This window comes from Pteropus vampyrus, unplaced genomic scaffold (genome assembly GCF_000151845.1).
Source record: "Pteropus vampyrus isolate Shadow unplaced genomic scaffold, Pvam_2.0 Scaffold503, whole genome shotgun sequence".
NCBI classification, from domain to species: Eukaryota; Metazoa; Chordata; class Mammalia; order Chiroptera; family Pteropodidae; genus Pteropus; species Pteropus vampyrus.
Genome location: NW_011889284.1, coordinates 3,549 through 13,229, shown reverse-complemented (window position 1 = coordinate 13,229; position 9,681 = coordinate 3,549). Strand labels below are relative to the sequence as shown.

The 9,681-nt window shown below is 49.0% G+C and overlaps 1 long non-coding RNA gene across 1 annotated transcript; it reads right to left on the bottom strand.

The window, feature by feature from the left end:
- Positions 1 to 559: 559 nt before the first annotated feature.
- Positions 560 to 7,888, bottom strand: LOC111732894. Its single transcript, XR_002777752.1, has 2 exons — positions 4,814 to 7,888; positions 560 to 3,030 (listed from the first exon to the last, which is right to left on the bottom strand). It is a non-coding gene; the product is annotated as an uncharacterized LOC111732894 (long non-coding RNA).
- Between the last annotated feature and the right edge of the window lie 1,793 nt (positions 7,889 to 9,681).

Genomic DNA, 9,681 nt, shown 5'->3' with positions numbered 1-9,681 from the left:
CTTGAAGAGGTGACCTCAAAGGTCCCTCTGGTTCTGTGATTTGATATTTCCTGCCTGAAGTCTAGGCGCTGTGCCACCCTTCTGGGCAGCAGCAGTTGGCAGGGGGCTGCAAACTGGGGGAGATTCCAGGCTTCTGAAATAAGGGGTGAGGGGTGTTGAGGGAGGATTAGAGGGATGGTAAGGGGGCTTTGGCAAAAGAAATCTTGAGTCAATATCATTAGGAGGCTGGGCCTCATCTTTCCTTCTCTTGTCCACCTAACTTTCTTTTCTGCACACCTATTCAGATGAAATTTGTGCCAGGGCCTGGGATAGGCTTGGAGGCTATTAGTGAGGCAAAAATCATGCTGGCTTTGGAGCCAAGCCTATGTGGTTTCAAATCCTGGCTCTGTCACTTATCAGCTATGTTAGCTTGAGCAGGTGACTCAATCTCCCTGAACCTCATTCAGTTTCCTCATCTGTAGAGACATTATTATCTACCTTTCAGGGTTATTGCGAGACTTAAATGCAGTGAGAAAAATGTATGTATGGTGTCCGGCACATGGTAGATGCTTAACCAATATAAAGATGTCTTTGTTTATTTTGGTAGTCTGATAATGGCTCTCAAAGATAAGTCCACATCCTATTCCCTGAAACCTGTAAGTTACTTTATCTGGAAAAAGAGTCTTTGCAGATGTGATTAAATTAAGAATCTTGAGATAGGGAGATTATCTTGCCCGGATCATATGGCCTGGCTCTAAATGCCATAAGTGTCCTTATAAGAGAGAAGCAGAGGGAGATTATACACACCACAGAAGAGTAGCAGGCAATGTGAAGACGGAGGCAGAAACTGGAGTGATGTGGCCACAAGCAAAGGAATGCCAGCAGCCACTAGGAGCTGAAAGAACAGATTTTCCCTTAGAGCATCCAGACAGAGCAGTCCTGTGGACACCTTGATTCTGGCCCAGTGAAACTGATGTTGAACTACTGGCCTCCAGAAATGTGAGAGAATAAATTTATTGTTTTAAGCCACCAAGATTGTGGTAATTTGTTACAGTAGCCTTGAGAAACTAATACACTTACATTGGAGATTCCATCTTGGACAAAACCTATTACCTGCACTTTAGAGTTCACAGTCCAGTGGGAAATGAGAGAAGTTAACAGTGCATAGGGATGCCCAGAAGGTGGAAGGGTAAAGTAGGTAAGGTTGCTGGAGTTAGAGAAGGAGTTAGCCAGGTAAGAGACTAAAGCAGGAAGGGCATTCCAAGCAGAGGAAACAGTGTGGGTAAAGGCACGGAGTAGGAGAGAACATGATACCCCCCCACATCCTCATGTACCTGCCATTCCAATTATTTCCTAAAAGGAACTGCTGAAATGGGCAGCAGGGGCAAGAGAGCCAAGTAGCCACCCCAGAAAGGAATCATTCTCTCTACCCTGTGCTGGCACTGGGCCCCAGATCAGAGAACCCTACTGTCAGTATTGAACAGAAGCCTTAGAGACCATCTAGTCCAGTCCTGCCATCTCACACATTGGGAAATTGAGGCCCATAAGGAATGAGTCCATCCATGAAATAAGCTAGAACCAGATGGCTACACTCTGGCCTCTCTTGAACCTGAGTGTCCCATGTCTTAGGGTCTCAGAGATACTCCCTAGTGGTCCTTCTGCAGCCTTTTTCCAAAAAGCACAGGCCCTGTGGTCTCTAAATAAAAAGGGGGTGACTTGCATATTATTTGCATGTTGCTAATTAGATGAAAGATGCAGATTTACTTAGCCTCTTCCCTTTATGCCAACCCTATCCCCCAGCCCCTGCCATCCTATGTCACTCCCATTGAGTTCTTCCTCATCCATCTTGACCTCAGCACTTCTCCCACAATTCTAGCCCAGGCCTCACTCCTCAGGCCTTACCTAGCTGTAGTCCAGCCTCTACTATATTAAGTGTTTGATCTTGCCTGGAAAAAGTATCTGGTGGGTTTTTAGTATACCTAGTCTGGGTGGAGGATTTCAGAGCAGGTTACAGTGGAAAGGAAGATGATGGGCTTTCTAGCTCAAGGTTTTCTCTGGGAATTGGGAGCAGTGAGCTCTTGTCTTCCTGCAGCCTAGGGGCCATCTGAATGGGGCTATGGAGTGGGGGAGGAGGGTGCTCCTTCGGGATCTGGTGGGCAGGTGCCAGCTGCATGCCCCAGGCCTGCCCTAAGCCTCTTGGCTGGCAGCCATATCAGCCAATGGAGGAGCTGGCTCCTTCTTTGAGGGAGGAGGAATCCTGGGGAAGGTCAAGGAGCATTCTTTGGGTTGGCAGCCTAACATGGGGTAGGTTGAGGTGACCACGCCAAGTTACTATGGTTCCTCCAATGAGGGCAGCACATCCAGATTCTTGGGGCTGTCATTAACCCAGCCCAGAAAATTGTGAGGCACTGTGCTAAACTAAGCACAGTGTTTCCTTGAGGGTAGGCACTCAATAAATGTTTCCTGATAATGAGGGGGCCACCTGTTTCCTGGAGACAGGGAGGAAAGGGGGTCACAGAGAGGCACAGTTTCTGCCTTTCTCACCTCCAACTAGCCCCTCTTCCCTCTGAAACCAAGGCTATGCCCAGCACCTCTCCCAGGTGAGAGGTCTGAGCCTGTCATCTGATGGTCACCAGAGAGGGCATCACATTGCAGCTAAGACAGGTACATGGATGAGCTTAGGTGCCCCCAGAGTTGTTGTGGGGCTCTGTCACCACCACAGCTGACTCAAGGAGCTGGGGAATGTTGGTGCATTAGGATTCATGAAAAAAACCTGAGGCACAGCTCAAGCTAGCAACTTAAAAAAAACAGCTTGCTCTGGTTAGGACAGGGGCCTAGATTTGGGAAGAAAGACTTCCCTGCATATGTGAATAATTCTACTTCATGCATAGGTGATGTGTGAGCTGTGTGTACATGTGCTACAAGGGGCCTCAGCAAGCATCCTGACCTGCATGCACATATCCCAGTCTGCACGACTGTATGTTGCACGTGAGTATCTTCATGGAATTCCACCTTCCCTCTCTTCTGCTCTGAACCTTCTCTTCCTGTTTCCTGGTAAAATGGGAAGTGGGGGTAGGCACATCAGTTTCACTATCCCCAGCCCTGATCCCTTGTGTAGAACCCCTGCCTCCATTTTCCTATGACAGCAAGCAGTAGATCCCTTCTTGGTCCTGAGTAGAGGGATCCCAGTTCTTTACTGACCTAGATGACTCCATCTTGCACCAGTTCTTCTGCCCTGGTAGCTCCCTCTTCCCCTAGCGTGTCCCGTGCCACTCCATCATCTAGTGATGAGGGGAGAGGTGGGAGGAAGTGGGGTGATGCTATGGGAGTGGGAGTATGAAGGGTGGATCAGATACTGTTCGATTTTGCCCAGGTCCCTCTGGAGCACTGCTGCTCATTTAAAATTCCGATTTAAAGCCGAGCGGCTCTTTAAATTTCCACATTAGCATGCCGCCCTGATGCCAGGCCAAGATGTTGGGATGGATTTGGCAGGAACGCCTCCAACAGCGGCAAGCAGCAGCATTTGCCAGCAATAAAACAACGCATGAATAAAAGAAGGCTGGCTTGGCAGCAGCAGCAACCCAGGTACCTGGGTGAGCCCAGGAGGGGCCTACAAATTCAGCGGCTCAGAGGCATGAAGACCCATGCAGGGGCATGTGAGTGTAGGCCTCTGTGGCTATCTTGGCCCTCACCCTCAATCTGTGCTTACAGTGGAATCTGGGGTTAGGGCCTAGGCAGAATTGGGGTTTCTCCCTGTGCCTGTTTCTCATTCCTTGCCTCCCCACCCCCACTCCAGGGTTATCTTCTTGGAAGAGACAGATGTTGCCTTTGACGAGGACATAAGAACTTGGCCCACATCCTGAGTTGTCCTATTTCATTGGGGGCCAGAGAACAGGTAGGGTCAGAGAGAGCAACACTGCCTAGAGTGGATTCCAGATCCATGATCCCAGGTGCCCGGGTGCTGAGGGACATTGTCAGGATAAGGGGACTAGGTGAGAGGTCACAGTGAGGACTGGGTATTGGTGCTGACCTGGGTGGGAGAGATGCTCTGGGCTGTGTGATTGGCTAGAAGAGGGAATGGTCAGGGAAGGCAAGGGGCTGCTGGGCCTGGCCTAACTTTAACTTCCTGCAGACTCAGGAATATTGTTTGAGGTCAGAAGGCAAGGGCAGCAAATCAGATGAAGCCCTGGGCTGAAGGCTGGCCACCTCCCAGAAGTTATTTTGTCCACTCCCTTCTTCCCCAGGTCTATAGTGTATAGCCCCAAAGGACCTGAGGCTGCTGGTGCCTGTGTTCCTCTGCTCCAGTCACCTGGTTGAGGCTCACCACCAGCCCTATCAAACAAGCAGCCTGTCCTGTTCTTACCATCTATCCCTCCCATTTAGCCAAACCATCCCCTTCCCTTGTCCAGGGGAAGAGGACAGAGCAAACAGAGGGGTGGCAGCAGATGGTGTCCACAGTCTCAGCTAAGGCAGAAAACAGGGACACCCTCCTCTAAAGGAACTCTTCCCTTCAAGCTCATACATGATTTCAGACCCCAATATTGAGAGAAGTTGTTGGGACTTTGAATTCTCTCAATTCCTGGAGGAACAGGAGAGCAGATAGGCAGGGCCAGGCTCTGGCAGGGCAGAGGCCCCATATCCTGGAGCTTGGGCTAGTCCTGCCCTGATGGCTTTTTCCAGGAAGAATGAAATGGCTTGACCTCTCAGGCACCCTGTTCCCTAGTACACACATTGGGGATAAATCAGCTCTGGGGTGAGGAAGTAGCTAAGAAGCTGAGTTTAGGCCGGAGAGATATCATTTTGTCATTTATTCATTCATTCGACAAATATTTACCCAACAGCTGCTTTATGCAAGGCACAGTGCTGGGCACTGGGAGCACACTGGTGAACACAGACAGACGTGGTCATTGTCCTCGTGGAACTTTCCATCTGGTGGGAAAAATAGGATCGTTATTCAAATGACTGTACAAATAAGTGTGAAACAACTGTGCTAAGTGCTCTGAAAGGATATATAATATCATGAAAGTATATAATCGGGGGACTTGGCTGAGTCTAAAAAGTTGAGGATGAGCTTGCAAAGGAGACAGAGAAAGAGCAGCCAGAGTGGTAGGAGAATTGGCAGTGATATAGAATCAAAGGAGGAGGTGGTCAACTGTGTCGAGAGATGCTGAGAGCTCATGAGACACCTATTCGTCCTGACTCCTCACCTGCTGGTTGTGACTACAGGTATGGAAAGGCTCTGGCATCGTGCCTGGCTCACAGTTGGTGCTCTGTAATGTTAGCTCCCTTTTTCTTCCTCCCCAAGCTGAGCATCCCCCCAGGGACCCCAGATTTCTGGAACAAAGGAGCTGCCTAGGCTCAGCCTTCTCTACCAACTCAGGCCCCAAAGCCCAGTCATCCAGTCCTCAGAGAGGGACTCTGGGCCTCTCCATGCCTCTCCACAATGGTCCCTTCACATGGATCTCTACCATTCCCTACCTGACTTCCTCCTTTGTACTGGTCTTCTATGAAGAGGGGCTGGGGTCTAGGTCTCGAACAAAGAGACCATTCTGGCTCTGCTTCCGGGCTGAGTCTGAGAAGGAAAGAGAGCTGGTATCCTCAGCAGCTCCCAAAGCTGCCTGAGGTGAATCTGAGTGTCTTAGGTAGGGAGAGGGGGAATAGTGGAGAGATGGGGAGGGGGGGCTGCCCACCCAAAGCGGCATAGAGCCCAGAGCCTTTTCCATCGCAGACACCCCATCTGTCTCCCACAGAAGGCTTGGGTTGGAGGAGGTGCCGAGAAGGGGGGTATGGAGGGTGAACATGTACAGTCTGTGAGCAGGCACAACCACAGTGAAGGCGCTGACCCAGAAGGGCTGGAGGGTCAGTGTGGGGTGTCAGTAAGGCTTTTTTGTCTTAGCCACTGAGGACTAGAGCTCAGAGGTTGGGACCAGAGGTGAGGAAGATGACAGGGACACTGCATGCTACTCTCCCTAGATAGCTTTGTGTTTGATTTTGATTTAGAGCTCCCCACCCCAACCAGAGGGCAAAGAATCATATCCCTCTGGCCAAAAACCTAATGGTGTTCCTAAGCCTAGGACTGGGCTGGATTCATGATGCCTCCCTCTCCCCGGCAGTCAGAACTTTTCCAGACCTTAAAATAATATTTTCGTTAAATTTGATAGTTTCAGAGTGTTTCCTTTCACATATTACTTTTTCTGATCATTCTAAAGTCCAAAGAGGTAAATATTATTCTTGATCTACAGATGAAGCAACAAGGGGTTTAAAAGATTAAGTGAATAACTTGGATCACAGGAGAATAAGAAGAGAGGCCCAGACCTAGGTCTCCTGATTCTACATGCAGACAGCAGACTACACTTAGGCATTCCTTGTTCCTCTTTTTGGTGATATTGTACAGTCCCCACTGCCAGATTAGGTCTGGGACTTTCTAAGAGAGAGCTCAGAATAACTCCTCCCCCATGACTGAAAAGCTTTGGGAGATACCCAGGCCTTGTTGGACATATATGGACACAGCCCCGCTACTGGATACCAATATCCAGACACTATGAAACTGGACATCCCCAGAGGGTTGGGCCTCCCATATACAGAAATATGAAAGGGCTGTAGACTAAAAGTTGGCAGAAAGGATGGGCTGGACAGGGTGTGGGAAATGAATAATGCCAGCCCAGGAAGCAGCTGGTAGGGTCCACTCCTGGTCTCGGAATGAACCCTTGGGAATCCTGGTGGACGTCCTCTCTCCACATTCCAAGTTCTAAATACTTTTTTTTACCTCTCTACCTATACTTAACAGAATATGTTTCCACAGCTCCTCTACCTACTCTAGTCTTTTCTCCCCACTCTTCCATGTTTGGAAGTTCTTCAGGTATAGCTTTATTTCTTCAGGCTGCAGCTTAATCCCTCTAAAAGTGCTCTAAAACAGGTGCCAAGGGAACCCAAGACAGGGCTTCAGTTATTAAATATAAGTAGACAGGGGAGGGGAACTGAATATAGAGACAGATATTATATCTCTGAGTCCCTGGAAGTTATTAGGAAAGCACTAGTGGTTGCTAAGTAACAGGTCTCCATAGAGGACAAAGCACTGAGAGGAAAAGCCTCCTTTGAATATTGGGGTGAGAGGGTAGAGAAGGTAGGGGGTCAAAAGGCTGTGGCTTGGCAGGCAGGGCTGCTGAGAGTGATTGGTTTGTCCTGCAAGACCAGCCCTATTCCCTAGGTCTTAGCACACCCCACCTTTACAGCCTTCAGGATTGGTAGAAGGAAGGCCTCAAGCACTCTTTCCTTCCTACCAGGAGGCGGGGAACCTGGTTTCCATAGCAACTCAGAAACAATCCTGACCTTGTTTTGCTTATGGCGTCTCTGGAGTTCCCTCAGGGAGCACTATCATGGACCCCTTTCTCTGACCCCCAACTTCTGATTTGAGGGGGAGGGCCCATAAAAAGGTTAGGGGAGAGGGATACCACAAAGCTGGTCTCGCTTTGCCATAATGTGACCATTTAAGACTCTAAAGGGGCAGTGACTTTTCCAGGAAAGAGCTTCCAGGTGTCCTCCCACTTCTGCACCTCCTATGGGGCTACAAAGAGCAGGGTCAAATGGTGGCATCAGATGCAAATTCTGGACCGGAGCTTGCTAGATTTCTAAAGGGCTAGTACAGACTGAGGTTGGAGGTCACGAGAGAATGAGGGGGTAGTGTCTTTTGTGCCCCTTGGCCACCCAGACCCCCATCCTCCTTGACCCGATCCACTGTTGTCAAGACCGGAGAATGGAGATATAGAACATTAACGTATGTCAAGTATAAGTGAGTGGCACCGAGGGGCATAATCTGTTTTTCTAATATGACCACAAGCAGAGTGTTAGAAGAATTAGGCCGACAGCTGCTGGTCCCCCTCCCCCCCTTCTGGCCCCCTCCTCGCTCTCCCTCTCCCTTCCTCCTCGGCGTTTGCACACACCAATGGTAGCAGAGCCCTGCTCGCGATTTCTCTTAATCTTCCTCCGCCATCCTGCGCTCTTTCCGCAGGCGGTGCTGCGAAGCCGGCAGAGCCCCGCGTCACACCTTACTGCTCTCTGAGATTGCTCCACAGAGAGCTCAAGGAGATGGCAATTCGGTGCTGATGCCGGCTGGCAGCAGTTGGGAGAGGGGAAGGAGGAGAGAGAGGGAGGAGGGGAGGGGGAAAAAGTTGGCACGGATACCAAGTTTTTCCCTAGAGAGACTGGGGGGGCGCGAGAGAAGAAGAGAGAAAATGACACAGAGGAAAGGAAACAAGGAAAAAGGGGGGAGGGGGAAGGGGGAGGGAGAGAGAGAGAGAGAGAGAGAGAGAGAGAGAGAGAGAGAGAGAGAGAGAAATATGAATTTAAGTTCTCTCAGACATCCACATGTAGGCATCCCTACCCCACCTCACTCATGACCCTCTAAAGATCACACCACCCAGTCAGGGTTCCCACCCATCCTCTGCCATACCCCAACCCTCACACACACTCCCAGCCAACCTGGAAGTGAAAACGGCCCAGGCATGTTGTGTGTATTTGTGCAAGTGTGCGTGTGTGTGTATACGCCTGTATGTTGTCTGTTTTGGATCGCAGTAGAATGCAGTATGTAAATGAGATGGTTATTACCGCAATGTTCATCAAGCTGAGCCGAGAAGACATTAATAGCCTGATGAATATGCATGTGAATTTGTTAATTAAGTTAATTATTCTGCTGAAAATGCATTCGTCTTCCAAGGACATTTTCCCAATGATTTTTACATGCTCTAGCCATTAGTCATGCTATATTTTATCAGGGAAATGAGTTTGCTTAAGTTGTAAAAAAAAAAAAGAGAGAGAGAGAGAGAGAGAGAGGGAAGAGAAATAGAGGGAATAAAAGGAAGAGGGAAACAAAATGAAAGAGGAAGGAGGAAACTGTGTTGAAGTTGAGAGTGGAAAGGCATCTGAGGCCAGCCTGAAGTTTGAGGCCCAGTTGGGCTTTTGAAGCCTGCCCTCAATTTTTATGGGTACCTTACTCTACAATTTTTTGCCCTTTTTTTGATGACAAACTTTTTTTTTCCAGTGCCAAATTTCCAACACATTAATTAATTGTTGTAGCCAATTAACTGTAGTTGTGCAAATGAGTTTAGCACTAATTACCATGCAGTGCCTGTAATCACATAAAAAACTTGCTGAGAGAGAGAGAGAGAGAGAGGGAGAGAGAGAAAGGGAGAGAGAGAGGGAGAGAGGAAGGGAGGAGAGGGGAGGGGAGGAGAAGGGAGAGGAATGGGAAAGGAGTGGTGGGAGGAAAGGAGGGGACCTGGAGTAGAGGCAGTCAAGGAAAGGGAGTAAGTGGGGGTCCTGAGATTTCCTCATTAGGAGTCATCTTGGCTCCAAGGGAAGATAGATGTCTCCTAGCTATATTCAGGACCTCTGACAAGCAGGAAATTTCAGCAGGAATAAGAGGTGGTAAAGTGGTCTCCCTTGTACCTAAGAACTTTCAACCAAACATAGATGCAGAATGGATATCTCTTGTTTTAACAATGCAGTGTAGTCCCTATAAATCCTGATGGCCTCAGTGTTTATGCCCCATGGCTAGAATTACTGGGTAAGGATGGTGGGTACCACTGGGAGAAGATGTGCCATTTTAGATGGACCAAGGGAGATGGAGAAGAGTGATATGTCAGTTAGCCTGGTTCTGGAGCCATAAGTAGATACAGAAAATTGTTATGAGTCCAGAGTCACTGG